Raw genomic sequence first — 20,186 nt, forward strand, 5'->3', positions numbered from 1 at the left:
CTGTCAATAAATGTACGTTAGTATTTCAATAAACTTACTACAACTTGTTTAGGGGGCATTGTAGTACATTTCACGCACACAAAAAATATTAACAATATCGCATATCTGCTGCACTTCGGAACACAACTGATAAACATGCAAAACTAAAGGGATTGTATCATTGGTGTCAGAGGTTTTGAGATAATGACATGCCTGGATAGCCTTTAAAAAGGCTATTCTACTACTACTACCTTCATTTTTTCGATTCTCCCCGCCGTTCCGTTGTAATCCTGGTTACTGAATTTTTCAGATTATAAAACACACTTTATTTCCCCCAAATTTGGGAGGAAAGTGGGGGTGCGTCTTATAGTCCGAATGTGGACTATAAGAGGGCGGCAGAGGAGCGGAATTGCAGCATCACCACGCTCCTGCCACCAATGGTTTCCTGCAGCGGAAGGAGTGTGGCGAGGCTGTGGGCCTCAGTAGCGAAAACCCGGCATCTGCAGTTCTATTACAGAGGATGCCGGGTCTGTAAAGCTAATGGCGGTCGCTCTACTTTAGAGCAGTCACCGTAGTAATAAAACTTCTAAATCCCTCCTTTCCCTAGAATACATATAAAAGTAGAAAAACACTGTGAAACACATACACATTAGGTATCCCTGTGTCCGAAAATGCCCGGTCTACTAATATTTTTCCTGTATGGCGAACTTCAAAATCAAAAGTGCCAAACTGCTGTTTTGGTTTTTTTTCATTGTTTTGCCTCTGATTTAAATAAAAGGTGATGTAAGCAATAGGCATTCCCCAAAATGGTATAACAAAAAAGTACACCTGACCCCGCAAAAAACCCCAGTCTATGTATCCCCGTACAGCTGCAGGGTCACCTGTCAATGTGGCCTTGCAGCTGTTGCAAGACTACAACTGCCACATATTAAATATTTTCCCATTTTTTGCTTTAAAATTTTCCCCCCTATTTTCCTCCACTAAAACCTAGGTGCGTCTTATAGTTCGAAAAATACAGTAATCACTTAATGTAAGTGTGCCCACTGAGCACCCTGGGCGTTCCCCAGGGCCTTTGAGCACCCCCCACATTATACTTTTATTTACACCCCTCCATTGCTTGTGCTCATCTGACCCGCTTCCTCCCTGAATGTTCTTTCTGCCAGATTGCGCTGCTGCATTTGAATTCTCGGGCATGCGCAATTCCGCTTCGTTCAGAGCGGTACTGCGCATGCCTGAGCACCATTTTGGTGTAGCTCGCTATAGAACAGCTGAGAATATCAAAAGTTGTCTGAAAGTTTAGTTACTTATTTAACCCCTTAGCAATACATGACATACCTGTATGTCATGGTGGTGTTAAAGAAGTGTGCAGAGAGCTCAGCGGCTAAGATTGGTAAGAATCTATTAAAGGGATTCTACCACTAAATCGCTTTTTTTTTTTTTTTGCTTTAGACGTCGGAATAGCCTTTAGTAAGACTATTCGTCTCTTACCTTTAGACGTGGTCTGGGCGTGGTTCCTTAGAAATACCGGTTTTAAACGGTATGCAAATGAGTTCTCTGCAGTAATAGGGGCGGGCCCCAACACTCAAACGGCGATGGGAGCGTCCCCACTGCTGCCAGAGAGATCTCTCCAGAGACGCCTCCATCTTCAGCTGCAACCCCGCCTCTTCTGTCTTCCCTCTCGGTCCAACCTCAAACACCTGCGTAGTACGATCCTGTATTGAACTACAAGAGCAAGAGCAGCCTCCCAAAAATGGCCGCCAGCTATTTTTGGGAGGCTGCTCTTGTAGTTCAATACAGGAGCGTACTGTGGCCGGCCAGTGGCCATTTTTGGGAGGCCGCTCTTGCTCTTGTAGTTCAATACAGGAGCGTACTGCGCAGGTGTCGAGGTTGGACCGAGACGGAAGACAGAAGAGGCGGGGTTGCAGCTGAAGATGGAGGCGTCGCTGGAGAGAGCTCTCTGGCAGCAGTGGGGACGATCCCATCACCGTTTGAGCGCTGGGGCCCGCCCCCATTGCTGCGGAGAACTCATTTGCATACCGGTTAAAACCAGTATTTCTAAGGAACGGCACCGCGGAGACCACATATAAAGGTAACAGACGAATAGCCTTTCTAAAGGCTATTCCGACGTCTAAAGCAAAAAAAAAAAAAGCGATTTAGTGGTAGAATCCCTTATTAATAATATAAAAGATAATAATAAATTCCACAATATACTACATTACTGTAAAAGTTCCTAAATGCCTGAGCTATAAAAATATAATGTTGTTTATCCCATACAACGAACAACTTAGTGGGTAAAAAAAAAAACAAAAAAAAAAAAAACAGGCAAACTGCCATTTGTTTCATCATTTCCCCTCCCACAAATAATGAATAAATAGTGATCAAACAGTCTTACTTTTTGCAAAATATTAGTAAAGACTACAACTTGCCCTGCTTAAAGAGGACCTTTCATGGATTTGGGCACACGCTGTGTTATACACCACTGGAAAGCCGACAGTGTGCTGAATTCAGCGCACTGTCGGCTTTCCCGATCTGTACCCCGGGTGAAGAGCTATTGGTCCAGATATCGTACCTCTTCACAGTCAGAAGGGCATTTCTGACAGTCTGTCAGGAAGGTCCTTCTGCACAGCAGCGCCTATCGCGCTGTACAGTGTGAGCGGAGAGGAACGCCCCCTCCCTCTGCTCACAGTGCTCGTCCATAGACGAGTATTATCAGGAGGGGAGGGGGCGTTCCTCCCCGCTCACACTGTACAGTGCGATAGGCGCTGCTGTGCAGAAGGACATTCCTGACAGAGTGTCAGAAACGCCCTTCTGACGATGAAGAGCTACGGTACCGGCACAGATAGCTCTTCACCCGGGGCACAGATCGGGAAAGCCGACAGTGCGCTGAATTCAGCACACTGTTGGCTTTCCAGCGGTATATAACACCGCATGTGCCCAAATCCATGAAAGGTCCTCTTTAAAATAATAATAATAATAATAATAATAATAAAAAAAAGCTTTATGCAGCAACGTAATAATAATAATACATTTTATTTATATAGCGCCAACATACTCCGCAGCGCTGTACAATTTGTAGGGTTCGAATACAGACAGAAAGATACATTACAAAGAAAGTTATTTCACACAATGGGACTGAGGGCCCTGCTCGCAGGAGCTTACAATCTATGAACGTACATGGAAATATAAAAAGTTATGGGAACTACAATATGGCAAAGGAAAAAAAAAACGTTAACATTTTTAAATCTGTAAAAGTGCTGAAACATAACAAAAACTGAATAAATTTGGCATCGCTGTGATCGTACTGACCCACAGGATATAGGCAATGTCCAAGTAAAAATGATGTCTGAAAATGACAAAATTTGCGCTCCATTCACAAATTTATTTTGGAGCCTCCTTTTACAGCAATATGGAAAATTAAATGGTACCCACTATGAAGTAACATTTTTTTGTCCCGCAAAAAATACCCCTTTCATATAACCAGTTATACCGTTTGGAAAGTGGAGACGGAAAGAAAGTGAAATACAAAATCTGAAAATAAATATGGGGTTAAAAGGAAGAAGGGGTTAATTGCCCCAGCTGCAGAGTTAGTCAGCAGGTTTTGTCACAGTGCCCATGCTGGAGCAGGAAGCAGGAATTCCCTGGCATGGAGCATGGAAACCTTTTCAGTGAAGTACTTCCCTTTCCTGGCTGCAGAGTAGCGGTGAGATCGGATTCTCTACAGCATCTCCCATTCACGTAACATAGTAAATAGACTCTCCTTGCAAGGCATAGACTTAAATGTGTCCTGATCCTTGATTATAAAGTACAGGCAGATAAACACACACCATATACACCAGCACTATAGCCTCACTGTCTCACCCAATCCACTATAGAAAGTAATGGGAAAAACCATTCAAACTTGAAGGCGAAAAAAATTTTGCTCATCTCCTGCAAGCCAGTTACCAGATACGATTTTTGCAGATTACTCTATAGAGCGCTGTCAGCAGCAATTCTGTATTAATTCTGCACCTCAACGTGTCTGACATACAGATGAAGGCAGAAAATCTCCCAACAGTAACATGAAGGAGAAGCAGTTACTGCCGCTTAGGGTGGCACAAACAGAAAGGGGCAAGGGTATGTTCAAGTCGGATTTTTTAGGCAGAATTTATAGCGTAAGTGTTGCAAATTTGTAGCCGATGTCAACCTATAATTTGCAAAAGGTACAAGCCCGAACTCCGCACTGCAGGTCAATATCAGCTGCAGATTGTTTTTGCAGCATGTGGGTGAAGACATATCTACAGTATAGCTGATACTTAGGACATTCTAAAAGTTTTTATTTCTGGATTGTGCCAATGCACACACTACTGCAAAAACCCAAGTATCCACATTAGACGTTGCAAAGTAGGTTTAAAGGTACTACACACACACACACACACACACACACACACACACACAGTATAACCTCTGGACTGTGATATATGTGTCACTAGCATTCAGGATCCTAGTACTCATGTCTATTACCTGTTTCTGCAAAACCGTGCAGAGCAAATACTAAAATGGCTGACACTAGAACGTATGGGCTGCAGGGAGATTTGGACTTGACATGGATCCAGTAGGTGGCACTGACTTGGCTCTGGGCATGTAAGCTGCTCGATGTCGGTCCATCATAGCTAACATACCTTCTGCCTCGGCATTTCTTGTTGCAGTATGGTTAGTCACAGTCAGTAAATGTGCCTCTCCTAAATGAAACCTTATCCCTACATGCTTTGATGCGGACAAGGGGGGTGCCTAAACATCCTAGGAGCCAATACATGCCAGGAATTACCATACTAACTGACCTACACAAACCCATGCTAGAAAAAAGAACAGGTTACACTATGATCATGGAACTTTCAAAAAAAAAAGGTGAAAAGCAGATGAGGGAAATAATTGTTGTCTGAAGTGACATTTACCTGTACAAAAGCCAATAATGCGCAGTACTCACCTCACATGAGGCTAAGGGAGCATCCATTAATTTAAAAAAAAAAAAAAAAAAGCGAGGACACCACTTTCCTTATCTTATATTACCCCTCTGTTGTCATCCCCTTTATTGCCTACCCTTTCCTACACATCCAGTGGCGGATCCAGGCTTTGCAGGGCCCTACTTACCGGGGGGTTCTGGGGGGTACCCAGAATACCCCCTCTTCCCCCCCCCCGGGGGAACTGGGTGTGCTTCCCCCTGCCCAACCCCCCCCCCCCCCCCCCCCCGGATTTTTTGAAAAAAGTAGCCCTAAAAATGCATTTTTGAGGCTTTTTTTCTAAAAAAAAAAAAACAAAAACAAAAAACTAGTTAGCGGTTAGAGATGAGCGAGTACTGTTCGAATCAGCCGATCCAAACAGCACTCTCCATAGAAATGAATGGATGCACCTGGTACTTCCGCTTTGACGGCGGCCGGCCGCTTAACCCCCCCCCCCCCACGTGCCGGCTACATCCATTAATTTCTATGTGAGCGTGCTGTTCGGATCGGCTGATCCGAACAGTACTCGCTCATCTCTATTAACGGTGTTTGACCAACTTATAAGACTGACCTTATTTGTGTACTATTAGCTGCATTGGGAGCGCGCACGCAAGGCCAGCGGCATAGAAGCGACGTCATCTCGCTGCTGGCTTTGCATATGAAACCCCGCCCACTAATGGACACAAGAAAACCAGGAAGAAAGAAGAGTTTACAGCAGCGAAGACTGGTGAGTAAGGGACATGGGAATACCCCTTTAAGGGCCTTGCACTTCTAACCCATACAACCCAACTTTTGAAGATTAGAAAGTGGGACATAATTTTCCATGTGCTCCCACACAGTATAATCCTCCTACAGTCAACTGTAAATTATATGTCCCCCTCCATCTCTCCCCCAGTTTCATATACACCCTTCATCTGCCCCTAGTTTCATGTCCCCCCGTTTCTGCCCAGTGTCATGCCGTTCTCCCCCCTCCTTCATCTGCCCACAGTTTCATGTCCCCCCCATCTTTGCCCCAGTGTCATGCCGTTCTCCCCCCTTCATCTGCCCCAGTGCCATGCCGTTCTCCCCCCTTCATCTGCCCCAGTGTCATGCCATTCTCCCCCCTCTTCATCTGCCCCAGTGTCATGCCGTTCTCCCCCCCTTCATCTGCCCCAGTGTCATGCCGTTCTCCCCCCCTCTTCATCTGCCCCAATGTCATGCCGTTTCCCCCCACTTCATTTGCCCCAGTGTCATGCCATTCTCCACCCCCCCTTCATCTGCCCCAGGGTCATGCCGTTCTCCCCCCCCCCCCCCCCTTCATCAGCCCCAGGGTCATGCCGTTCTCCCCCCTTCACCTGCCCCAGTGTCATGCAGTTCTTCCCCCTCCCCCTTCATCTGCCCCCAATTTCATGTGTCCCCTACATTATGTTCCACCTTAACACAAAAAAAAAATACTTACACTCACCTTCCCTCGCTCCCCCGCTGCTCTCTCCGCAGTCTCACTCATACACATAGATGTAGACGCGATGTGACGTCATCACATCGCGGCTACAAATGCCAGAGTGCAGCATTAAAGCAGGAGCTGAGCTGTGACAGCTCTTGCTTTAAATGCCTATGTATTCAGCTACGGACGCCGATGAGTTGAAATAGGGACATGCCGACCGGGACCGTTTTGTTAGGTCCGGACCGCGGCTGCCCGGCCCTGGATCCGCCCCCGTAGACATCCTGCTATTTACCGCTTTCGGTTGTTGATTATTCCCTCGCCTTTATTGTAAAACGTAAAAAAAAATTCTTGAGGTAATGTAAAAAATAATAATGTAAATAAAGTCCTGCAGCTTGCATTATGTCCACACACACAAAAAAAAAAGTAGAGTATGTGACAAATTTGATGCAAACTGACAATAACGGACAACATTGACATCATTGGGATTTTTAATGGATTTATGACGGATCTGTTAGTGTCCATTGTTAATGTAGACATTCATTAAAGGATGGTACGGTAGCAACGGACACCCCGAATGGAATACCAAATGCAAATGTGAACCAGGCCTATGGCTGTGGAAAAATGGAACAATTGGAGATCACAATTTCCCCTACCAAATCCACAGTCCTGATCAGAGAATACAGATAAGAGAAGAAGAGATGCTTATATCAGAGAAAAACGCAGTTAGGGTGCATTCACACTACGTAACGCCAGCGTGTATCACAGCCGTACAGGCCGGCGCTACAGCAGGGCTGCCGAACACTTCCCATTCATTTCTATGGGAGCCGGCATGCGAGCGCTCCCCATAGAAATGAATGGACTGCTTTTTTCCATTCATTTCTATGGGAAGCGCTCGCATGCCGGCTCCCATAGAAATGAATGGGAAGTGTCCGGCAGCCCTGCTGTAACGCCGGCGTGTACGGCTGTGATACACGCTGGCGTTACGTAGTGTGAATGCACCCTTAAGGAGGAATATTCATCCCCTTCTACAATTCAATTTCTCAGCAGCTGTTAATGGACGCGCTGCATGGATTCCTCTGCAGTTGGAGCCCCCACTGTTGCCAAGAAAAAAGTGCAGTAAGTTTTGATGCCTGATGTGCTATGTAATGCCAGAGAGTCAGTGTGATTTAGAGCTACAATCAGAGGCAGCCGATGTCAGAGCTTAGAGTCATATCCACACCCCCTTGCCTGCTCCTGCCTGACTCCGCCCTCCTGACAATACAGAACCTAAGTAGTATCTCAGGCACTAAAAAACTAACAGAATTGATTAGTCAGAAAGAGCTAGAGGAAAAATTCCAACTGTGCCAGAATCAGTGGAGCAGTGCCTATTACTTGATGTAAAAAGCTGGGTTTGTTGGAGGTGATGAATGGTCCTCTTTAAGGGTAGGTTCACACTACCATTATCAATGTCCACTGCTCTCATAGGATGTGAGTAAAGGACATTAATTGTAGATTGCATCCTTCTGCATTCACCCCATGTAAAAAACATGGCGGCACCTTTCATACGTCATGGTTTTACACTTTTCTTCAGTTACAAAAAATAAAAAACATGACTAAGAAAAACCTTCAGTTACTTTGTTTACACATGTGGGAACCGACACAGACAGAGCACCCTCCATCTCATTCTATGAAAGATGAGAGCAACGGACATTCACAAAGCTAATGTAAATGTGCTGTAAGAGGAGAAGGAGAAGAGATGCTGATATCAGAAGAGAACACAGATGAGAGAAGACGAGAGGATTATATCAGAGAAAAACAGTTCAGAGAAGGAGAGGAGGTGCAATATCAGAAGAGAAGAGATGCTTATACCAGAGGAGAACGCAGATGGGGGATGCTGATATCAGGGGAGAAGAGATGCTTATATCAGAAGAGCACACAGAGGAGCAATGGAGAAGAGATATGGATATCAGAAGACAAAACAAATGAGAGCAGGAGAAGAGATGCTGATACAAGAAGACTTGCTTATCCTTCAGAATACAGTTGAGTTATGGAGAAGAGATGCTGAAATCAGAAAAAATAATTGATAAGGGATAAAAAGTAGCTTATATCAAAGAAGAACTGAGATGATAGATTAGTCTAGGGTGATATATATTTAACAATAAATAAAAGGTGGCAGATTCACTGATGATATTCGGCACTTTATGATCAATCAGTAGCACAGAAGAACGCATAGAAGTCATGCTTCCAGGTGTTGTACAGATCATGTGACTGTTCTAAAGATAAAGCTTCCACACTCATGACTACATGTGAGAAGCCAATGTATCCGAGGCTGCACCTGTGATGATGAATGTAGATGCTGTGGAAAGGGAATAATCACATGTGGGCTGAGAACTGACATCTGTAAAGCTAGCTTAATCCAGAATACCAGGGTAAAGAGGATTGGCGCTGGTTTAACAGTCAAGGTAGGGATGAAGCGGTTTCAATAAGGCTTCAAGGGTCTCCATCATTGGGAAAAGTCATTTTTAACTAAACACATACCTGCATAGCCTTTAGAAAGGCTATTCCACACATGTCTTTTGTATGTTAATCCCCTCCGTAGTTTTTGAATGAACCCGATTTTTATGCATATGCTAGTTAGCTTCCAGCGTGCACCTGGAAGTCTCAGTGAGCACTCTCTCTGCTATGTGTGAGAGCCGGGAGATGACTCATTAGCAGCTACAGCCTCTGCTGTACACATAACATAGCATAGCATAGAAGTGAGGGTGCTCACTGAGACTTCCGGGGTGCACGCTGGAGGCTAATTAGCTTATGAATAAAACGGGCTCATTCAAAAACTACTGATGTGGTTAACATTCAAAAAGTACGTGCGGAATAACCTTTTTAAAAGATATGCAAGTATATTCGAACTTCGCCGAACAGAGCGTACTGCTCAGGCGTCTGACGTCAAGTCAAAGACGGAAGGGGAGGATGCAGAAGAAGACAGAGGCGGCGCTGGAGTCTGTTTTCGAGCAGCAATGGGGACGCCCCCATCGCTTCGAGAGAGCTAATTAGCATACCGGTACAAACCGGTATTTCGAACGAACGGCGCGGCGGCAAGCACTTCCAAAGGTAGGAGACGAATAGCCTTTCTAATGGCTATTCCGACGTGTTACCTAGAAAAAATAGTTTAATGGTAGAATCCCTTTAATTCCTCTACATTTTACCCCGCTCGTACTTCATATACAATAACTCTCCGTGCAAAGCAGAAACAGATCTCAATACAGAAACAAGGGGAAGAGTGAAAAATGCAGGATTTCACAGAAAGGAACCAAAACTTATTAATAAAGTACATTTCAAAATTACTGACACAAATACTGCCCGAAAATCAAAAGTTGTCCAAAAGTTTAGTTATGGTTTAACGACAACCAAAACTTTTCTAAACTAACTGTCCCCATGTGTCCTGCTTGGTATACAGCATCTTCCATTGGCCTTCACAAGTTATACACTGTCTATCAATAAGTATTTGGACACCCATGCAAATAAAGATATCTGCAGCGTCATGCCTTCCGCCGTTAAATATCGTGTAGAAAACAGCATTCGTCGTATGCAAGATGCCACGAAGTGCAGAGTTGTCCGATTTCGAGAAAGGGGTAATTGTGGGGTACCACAGAAATGGTTGATCCTTAAGGGACATACAGGTAGCAAGCGAACTAAATTACTCCAAATCGTCAGTGGCCTATGTGATTACGAAGTGGAAGGTGAACGGTGATTTTCAGAATGTGCCCCAAGTCGGCAGACCCCCGAAACTGGGAGAAAGAGACCGACAGGTGCTGGCCAGAGAAACCGCACCCGACCAATGGCTCACATACACCAGGCACCCGGGAGTATTGTGTCGATCACTACCATCTGTAAGGAAGCATCTGCTGGGTTCTACCAACTATTCAATATGAATAAATGTTGTTTTTCTATTCTACTTCAGGTGTCCAAATACTTGTTGGTAGACAGTGTAGATTGTGTGGATTTTTCAAAATGATGGGTATTATTTTAGCCATATTTTCGCTCATGTTTATTGGAAGCTTTAAAGACGATCTGTCACAGGTCTGCAAAGTCCAATGACAAGTGCTGTCACCCTGAGCATTTTGTCGTTTCGTTTATCCAAATCCATTCACCCATTTTAAAGATACAAGCCATTTTATAGTGTTGATGCATATTAGGGAATACATGCCAAGAAGGTGGTAATATTGTAGGACATAAAGTACAAAGACTCCTCCCAAAGAGAAACCATAGTGTTACTGCCAACTTGGCTAATAAACCCTGAATCAACAATAAAAGGGTTTATATCTTTGAAGTGGATAGATTTACGTTTTACATTTACTTACTAATCCCCGTTCCTGCTCACTGCCGCCTCCACTTCATCATCTGCCCTCCAGGGCACCCCGTGCATCCCATATCACGTGCCCCCTAGAGGGAAGATGGGGAAATGGAGGTGGCAACAAATACTGCTATTATTATACTTTGGGGTCTATTCAAATCCAGGAATATAATGATCGGAGGCCCAGGGGAGACATGCAAATATAAAAAAAGACAGGGTTACTCATCTTTCCATCACGACTCCATGCTGTCTTTGGCCTCTGTAGTGAAGTCACAGACATCACATGGTCATGCCAGCATCGCAACGCATAATAATGATGCTGGCATAACCCTCGTTTGTGACATCATTGAGGGCGTCCAAAAACAACAGGGAGAGATGAGTGACACTTTTTTTTTCTTTTTACCTCCCCTGGGCCTCCGAGTATTGTACTCCAGGGTCTAAAAAGAATAATAATAGTTTGTGGGTAGTGTACCCCAATAATTTGCACCGAACAGCATAGGAACCCACGATGGGACATAATATTGTGTGGAGGGGCCATTGTAGAATATTATACTGTCTAAAAACCACTTTGGGACAGTATAGTGTGTGCAATTGGGGCGCTATACTGTGTGGAGGCCGGGAAAGGATGCGCCATGTTGTCGCTGCCCAAGTCAAAAGTTTGCTATGGACCCAGTCTTTGCTAGTCACGCCCCAGAAGAGAGCTATACACAGGTACCTTTTTTGAACTCATGGGGCCATTTGGTAAACCCAAATAGCTGACATCAACTACAGATATTACTATATCCTCCACTGCTTACCCTAGGGCCTCCTGAGAGACTCGATCAGCTTTTCTTTGCAAATAACTATACTTCTCCCGTTTGCCACCACTTTTGCGGGAGGCCCTACAGTTGCTCAATGCATCCATGACTAGGTTGTAACTCAGACTATGAAGGCCCACATAAGCCCTGGGGCCCGACTGTTTCCCTTACCTGTACTATAAAAGGTATATATCTATAAGGATAGATTCGGTGGATGCTATTGGCAGGGTTATGTTATTTTAAGCCTGGATGCTGAAAAGGCATTTGATTGGCTGGTCTGGCCGTTCCACTTCACCACCTTAGAGAGTTTTTGGAGTATACGACCCATTTGTTAGCATTACTTGTTTCCTCTGCTCCCAATGCAGACATTAAACTTCTGCACACCAAATTCCCAGTGTTCCACATTTATAGCAGGTCCAGACAAGGATGCCCACTATGCCCTGCACCTTTTCGTGCCCTACACAGAACAGTTAGCATCCCACTTCTACACCAACCCTGTCAGTTTAAACTTTCTGTTTTTGGAGAGGATATTCTCTTAGCTACCGTATATACTCGAGCATAACCCGACCCGAATATAAGCAGAGACCCCTAATTTTGCCACAAAAAACTGGGAAAACTTATTGACTCGAGTATAAGCCGAGGGGGGTAGGAATCCACCATTGCAGATAAAAAGTCTGGTCATGTGCATTGCAGCTTAGTAACTCCATGGGGATCATAGTAATAGCAGTTAACCCCATCATGTCCCTCACATTAACCCCCTGTGTGCCTCACATAAGAGATATATGGGACATAGGGAGGTAATAATTAGGTATCTTCATAATTAAGGTCCTTCATTAGTACCCTCATGTGTCTCACATATTAGTAACCCTTATATGGGGCACACAGGGGTTAATAGGAGGGACATGATGGGGTTAACTGCTATTAATGTGAGGCACATGGAGTTACTGAAACTAAATTAATAACCCCAAATGCCTGATATTAATAGGCAGAGTAACTAAAGGAAGGCCCCTGTGTGTCACTTTACTGTAGCTTCCTCTCCTCCATACAACAGACATCTTCCATAAGACACAATGAATCCTGGCCACTCATCTGCAGGGTAGATGCTAAATCCAAGTGTGCTAAAGGACCTCTGATGACGTCATGACCATGTGATCGGACTCTGGTGTTGGGCGGAACTACTAGGATTTACACTCAACCTTATCTGCAGATGTTACATACCAGTGGCTACAGGACCCTTGATGACATCAAAGTCACGAGACCTCATGACAAGCCAATCACAGAGCAGTAGCACTAAAGGACCTCCCTCTTCCAGGTCCTTCCAGTTTTCTGTGCTCCGTGGACCCTGACTCATGTATAAGCCGAGGAGAGCTTTTTCAGCATGAAAAATGTGCTGAAAAAGTCGGCTTATACTCGAGTAAATACGGTATGTAATCCACAAACCAACCTGTCCCCCTACCTCTCCGCAGAAAAAACTAACACAGGGAAGACTGAGGTACTCCTCATTAAAATCTCTCCTTGACACGTGAGGACCCCGCATGACAAAACCTTGGAAGACTGACTCACTAAACTATCAAGGCGTATATGCTATATCTTCATAATGATGGAAGTACTGGGTTATTTCCTGCCGCTTGACGTAGCAACTTACCTCTTTAATGACCCATCATGACACTGTTGTCCCCCTCCATACCTGACCTCCATAACAGGATCAGAGACGTCTGTTGTTTACATCACCTGCCTGGTGTAGCCTTGTCTAGCTGACAAAAAGCATTTTGTACTTGTGATATTTTTAGCATAAACTATATTTTTTTGCTTTACATTTTTCTATGCCTTCCTTAGGGACAGAGATTGGCATGACAATGTACTATTCAGTAGTAAACAAGAACTTCTCTTTCGATAGTTTATTGAAGATATTTCAAGAACAGAGACAACAAAAATGTGTAGTCATAAACTAATTTAGAATTAGCATAACTGCATGTCAGCTACGGCATGCACAAAACCTTCCTGATAAATAAAAAATGACATTAAAGAATCACATTAAATGACACTTTTTCCCCCCCAAAATCAGTCTGTATAATTATGAAATGACAAAGAAAAAGGCTCTAAAATGTGAAGCGGACACGTTCTGCATGAAATACATTCCACCTCTTTCTTTACTTATTTTTGGAGTGCTACCTTTTTCTTGGCAACAAATTGATGCCATTGGGTTGTAACCTGGGTACTCCGGTTTCCACATTCCATGTACTGATTTAGAATTTAGATTGTGTAACCTACTTGGCACAGTGTTGACAAGATTTATTTTGCCTACATATTAAACGCCATCATATTCCTGGGATTTGAACCCAGTACTCCAGCACTGCAAGGCCCTATCTTTGTAACGTGCACTATATCAATAAGCACATAAATAGGGTTAAACACAGTGAGAGGGGAGGACAGAACAACCTCACAGGAAATGCCCACTGAGATCTAGTCTGGAAGCTTGACAAACAGCATGTCAGAAAAAGCAGGACTGAAAGAGAATACAAGTCAACTAGAAATCTGCTGATGGCATAGATGCCGGAAACACAAAATAATAACGTGAGATTTCCATAACAGATGTGCAGAAATGTTTGATGGTACAGACACACATCAGTAAGCACGGATGAAGCCCTGTGTTATTACCTACACTATTGTGCAGCCATTGCCCACACTTGGACTACAGCAGTGTGCAGATGCCAACACTTGTGTCCTTTTCTTTACAATGCCACTTATAAGATAAAGGTTATCAGATCTTCCCCCCCAGTATCTTTTAATCACATCAATTTATTTTACTTTGGGTACCCCACTAAGGGTGATCTGCTGGACCACCTACCAATACACGGGCCTTTTCATTACAGCCATCATTATAACTGCTCCTGGAAGAAAAGATCTTATCAAGTCATCTACCAGTATGACAGACTAAGAGGAATGAATTACAAACATCACTGTGGGCTTGGATACTTCTGCAAACAGAAAACATGGATATCCATCTCTGAATACACATGAAACTGGGACTGCAGTAAAAGATAATAATGCCATTGCCTCGCCTGCCTTTGCTTGGTTGTAATTTGGCTTACGTCTGATCTACACTTTTTATAGCCAAGACTGCACCTACCCTGTTATATCATTATAATGGGAAGCCATGATACTGGTCCTGGGCCTGTGGCTTATCTACAGATCAGAGGTATAGAAGACCTCTGTGCCATCACTGCAAAGCGGGCTTAAAGAGGACCTTTCACCGATTTGGGCACAGGCAGTTCTATATACTGCTGAAAAGCTAATAGGGCGCTGAATTCAGCGCACTGTTGGCTTTCCCGATCTGTGCCCCATGTAAAGAGCCATCGGTCCCGGTAACGTAGCTCTTTACAGTCAGAAGGGCGTTTCTGTCAGGTACGTCCTTCTCCTTAGCAGTGCCTATCGCGCTGCGCTGTGTGCGCAGGGAGGAATGCCCCCTCCCCTCCTGATAATACTCGTCTATGGACGAGCACTGTGAGCAGAGGGAGGGGGTGTTCCTCCCCGGTCACACTGTACAGCGCTATTGACGCTGCTGTGAAGAAGGACGTTCCTGACTGGCTCTTTACCTGTGGTAAAGATCGGGAAAGCTGACAGCACGCTGAACTCAGCGCACTGTCAGCTTTCCAGCAGTATATAGAACTGCCTGTGCCCAAATCAGTGAAAGGTCCTCTTTAAGGAGCTTGGGTGTATGGTTGTGCTTCTGCTTGATTTGCCCCTTACAAAGGCATTTTGCTATGTGTACTTACAGCTTTAGAGCTTCTAACCTGCATAACCCATAATTTCTCGGTCACATCCCTATTTTTTATGTCTATATATGTTTATTTTTTATGAGATAAAGTTATGCTGCCATATTTTGTGTTATTTCTTACTGTGTTACACTTGTATACTCTTGCAGTTTGTGCAATGTGCTCCTGCTCTGTTATCTTGAATAAAACTCATAAAATAGATTTAAAACAAGTGCCGTATATACTCGAATATAAGCCGACCCAAATATTTCCCCCCCCACTTGGAATTCAGCCTGGCTGAATATAGGGTATCTGCAGGGCTCCTATTAACCCCTTCCCGACGGAACAGGAGCACTGCAGACCCTATATTCAGTAGACGGGCACTGTCAGACACAGGGATACCTAATGTGTATGTGTTTCACAGTCATTTTCTACTTTTATATGTATTATAGGGAAAGGAGTGATTTAGAACTTTTATTTTTTTATTTTTTTTTTTAAGCTTTTTTTTCCTACTATTTTATGGGAGATTTTATACATTACTATTGCGGCTGGTCATGTTACTGTATACAGTGTAATACAGGAAGATATACACACAAACTGTGCTAAATCATCCCAAAACTGAAATCATGATAGACTGTGCACCCTATGGAGACCCCACAGACCAGACCCTCTGGGATACTAAAGTGGCTCTTACGCTTCATCATCTGATGATATTGTCAACAAACAAATTTCACTAGTAATATGTGCAGTGAGGACTATTGTAGACCTGTTAGATGGCGCCATCTGTACAGCCACCAATTTGCTTGTTTTTTTCAGTGAAATTACCGATTCGATCACAGATGCGCTGCCCCTGGTATTGTACACTGAACACAAAACATACTGTTCTATGGAAAGGAAAGATGGAAAACTTCCTAAGGTATGAATTCCGTTGTCATGGTAACACTAATTGCAAAGTTTTACAGAACTTCATGAACTTTTATATAACAACATCAAGATGATATGATCCTTCTGTTGTGTATAAAGCATCAACTTTCTGTGTGTTTATACTACCCCCTAATGGTCACAAGTGACACTGCAGTCACATGACATCATCTGTGGCTCAATGACCTGAGGAATGAATCATTCCATGGTCTACACTCACCGGCCACTTTATTAGGTACACCATGCTAGTAACGGGTTGGACCCCCTTTTGCCTTCAGAACTGCCTCAATTCTTCGTGGCATAGATTCAACAAGGTGCTGGAAGCACTCCTCAGAGATTTTGGTCCATATTGACATGATGGCATCACACAGTTGCCGCAGATTTGTCGGCTGCACATCCATGATGCGAATCTCCCGTTCCACCACATCCCAAAGATGCTCTATTGGATTGAGATCTGGTGACTGTGGAGGCCATTGGAGTACAGTGAACTCATTGTCATGTTCAAGAAACCAGTCTGAGATGATTCCAGCTTTATGACATGGCATTGCATTATCCTGCTGAAAGTAGCCATCAGATGTTGGGTACATTGTGGTCATAAAGGGATGGACATGGTCAGCAACAATACTCAGGTAGGCTTTGGCGTTGCAACGATGCTCAATTGGTACCAAGGGGCCTAAAGAGTGCCAAGAAAATATTCCCCACACCATGACACCACCACCACCAGCCTGAACCGTTGATACAAGGCAGGATGGATCCATGCTTTCATGTTGTTGACGCCAAATTCTGACCCTACCATCCGAATGTCGCAGCAGAAATCGAGACTCATCAGACCAGGCAACGTTTTTCCAATCTTCAATTGTCCAATTTCGATGAGCTTGTGCAAATTGTAGCCTCAGTTTCCTGTTCTTAGCTGAAAGGAGTGGCACCCGGTGTGGTCTTCTGCTGCTGTAGCCCATCTGCCTCAAAGTTCGACGTACTGTGCGGCGTTCAGAGATGCTCTTCTGGCTACCTTGGTTGTAACAGGTGGCTATTTGAGTCACTGTTGCCTTTCTATCAGCTCGAACCAGTCTGGCCATTCTCCTCTGACCTCTGGCATCAACAACGCATTTCCGCCCACAGAACTGCAGCTCACTGGATGTTTTTTCTTTTTCGGACCATTCTCTGTAAACCCTAGAGATGGTTGTGCGTGAAAATCCCAGTAGATCAGCAGTTTCTACTCAGACCAGCCCTTCTGGCACCAACAACCATGCCACGTTCAAAGGCACTCAAATCACCTTTCTTCCCCATACTGATGCTCGGTTTGAACTGCAGGAGATTCTCTTGACCATGTCTACATGCCTAAATGCACTGAGTTGCCGCCATGTGATTGGCTAATTAGAAATTAAGTGTTAACGAGCAGTTGGACAGGTGTACCTAATAAAGTGGCCGGTGAGTGTATAACGTTTAGTATATCATAATGCCTGTCCTCGTGGGTAGTGGTCTTCTCAAGTTCTACATCTCCTATGTCTATGGCGAGAACATAAGGAGTAAAGCACGCAGTGTCCATATAAGCTGCTCCTCGATAACGGGGTCCAATTAAATAGGGGTCCACCTCCTAAATGTCAGACTAAGGCTGTGTTCTCAATGTGTTTGAGCCTTACTTTGTATGTTAAAGGCAACTGTGTGTGCCAATGCTGAGCGAGTTAGACTTTATGTATACGTTCAGCACAGATACAAGAAGTTTTCCTGATATTATATATACATTATATATCCTACTAATATTATAAATGTGAAAGTTTGTGTGTTTGGATGTTTGTGAGTTTGGATGTTTGTTCCTCAATCACTCTAAAACGCCTGGACGGATTTGCGTGCAATTTTCCACAAACATAGTTTTCCCTCAGGATTGAGTCACAGGCTGCTTTTGGTGCCACTAAACAACATGGCTTCCTAGCAGGAGACTCACAAAAGCAGGACTCCTAGCCCCAGCTATAGACTCACACACACTACCTGGCATTTCCTGCCTCAACCTGCCTGCACACTCCTTACTGTCACCTCAGGAGAAGCCCTCACTCTACTCACTCATATTTACATATAGCTTTCCACTATACATACACAATACAACACATCACATTGTAATTACATGTATTACCTATCACTGCTATATACAGTGCCTGATACATACAGTATATACTCCTGTACACAGGCTGTATAACTCACTCACATTTACATATAGCTTTCCACTATACATACACAATACAACACATCACATTGTAATTACATGTATTACCTATCACTGCTATATACAGTGCCTGATACATACAGTATATACTCCTGTACACAGGCTGTATAACTCACTCACATTTACATATAGCTTTCCACTATACATACACAATACAACACATCACATTGTAATTACATGTATCTCCTATCACTGCTATATACAGTACCTGATACATATATACTCCTGTACACAGGCTGTATATACTATATAATTACATGTATTACCTATCACTGCTATATACAGTGCCTGATACATATATACTACTGTACACAGGCTGTATATACTATATAATTACATGTATCTCCTATCACTGCTATATACAGTGCCTGATACATATATACTCCTGTACACAGGCTGTATATACTATATATTACATGTATTACCTATCACTGCTATATACAGTGCCTGATACATATATACTCCTGTACACAGACTGTATATACTATATATTACATGTATCTCCTATCACTGCTATATACAGTACCTGATACATATATACTCCTGTACACAGGCTGTATATACTATATATTACATGTATCTCCTATCACTGCTATATACAGTGCCTGATACATATATACTCCTGTACACAGGCTGTATATACTATATATTACATGTATTACCTATCACTGCTATATACAGTACCTGATACATATATACTCCTGTACACAGACTGTATAACACATCACATTGTCTGTATCACAACATACACAATATAACAGATCACATTTGCTAGCCCACCAATTTTTTAAAGCACTTTTACAGTTTCACACGTCTGTGTCCGCCCAATACTCAACTCACCGCAGACGAAGTCGCGGGTAAAAGCTAGTATATTATATACGCACACACATATGTATATGTATCTCACCTTCCAGCTCTCCAAACTCTGAAAGACTACACTTCCCAGCATGCCCGCACAACTGTAGTCATTGGTAGAATTAAATGGCATAACATTTACAGAGAACATTTCACCAAGTCCAACAAGTCCAGCTCTCTACATCAATGAATAGCTACTGCTCCACTGGTTCTGGCACAATTGGAATTTTTTTCTCTAGCCCCCACCATTCCTGAGCAGTCAATACTGTTAGTTTTGGTGCCTGATATGCTATTTAGGCTCTGTACTGTTAGTAGGGTGGTGTCAGGCAGGCAGGGTGTGATCACAAGGCGTGTGAGCTGTGACTTTGGCTGCCCCCCCCCCCCCCCAACCTAATGACATTCAGGCATTTATCCATTAATCCATATTCCTGTTGTGTGGGTGACTGAATTCAACACACTGCAACACATTTGCAGCCCTGATGCAACATTCTTTACATACCCACTATGGCCGGATCGCACATATCAGCTATACTCTGAATGCTTTGTTAATATGGTGCAAAAATCTCCCGAGGCTATGCACTCCCACACCATGTGTAATAAGCCTGCCTAAGTAAAGCTGTAATGGAAGTCAACTAATCTCTACATAAGGAACAGAAGGATGCACAGGTCACATCTCTCTGCGACTCTGCTATTACAGTAGAGCTATTATTTTCTCTGCACTTTATCAGTAAAAATAACAGAGACGGTCTGGACAAAGGGTCTAGGAGGATCAGGGGACCATTTCTCTCAAGTCTGTGGTTAGCTTATGAGTATCTTACTGTGATTTCTGTATCATTTCTATTAATCCACATACTGTAATCGCAGATTCGCCCTCTAGTGTTGAGATGCTGCCAGGCTGAATATTTACTACCATGCATTTGAACTTTGATCTG

The 20,186-nt window shown here is 43.6% G+C and overlaps 1 protein-coding gene across 1 annotated transcript in view; it reads right to left on the bottom strand.

Annotated features, from left to right (window-relative positions):
- Window positions 1–20,186, bottom strand: part of ARHGAP32 (Rho GTPase activating protein 32) — a 91,500-nt gene that overhangs the window by 45,188 nt on the left and 26,126 nt on the right. The gene's annotated exons all lie outside the window — the stretch shown is intronic.

The sequence above is a fragment of the Leptodactylus fuscus genome, chromosome 6 (genome assembly GCF_031893055.1).
Source record: "Leptodactylus fuscus isolate aLepFus1 chromosome 6, aLepFus1.hap2, whole genome shotgun sequence".
Classification (NCBI taxonomy): domain Eukaryota; kingdom Metazoa; phylum Chordata; class Amphibia; order Anura; family Leptodactylidae; genus Leptodactylus; species Leptodactylus fuscus.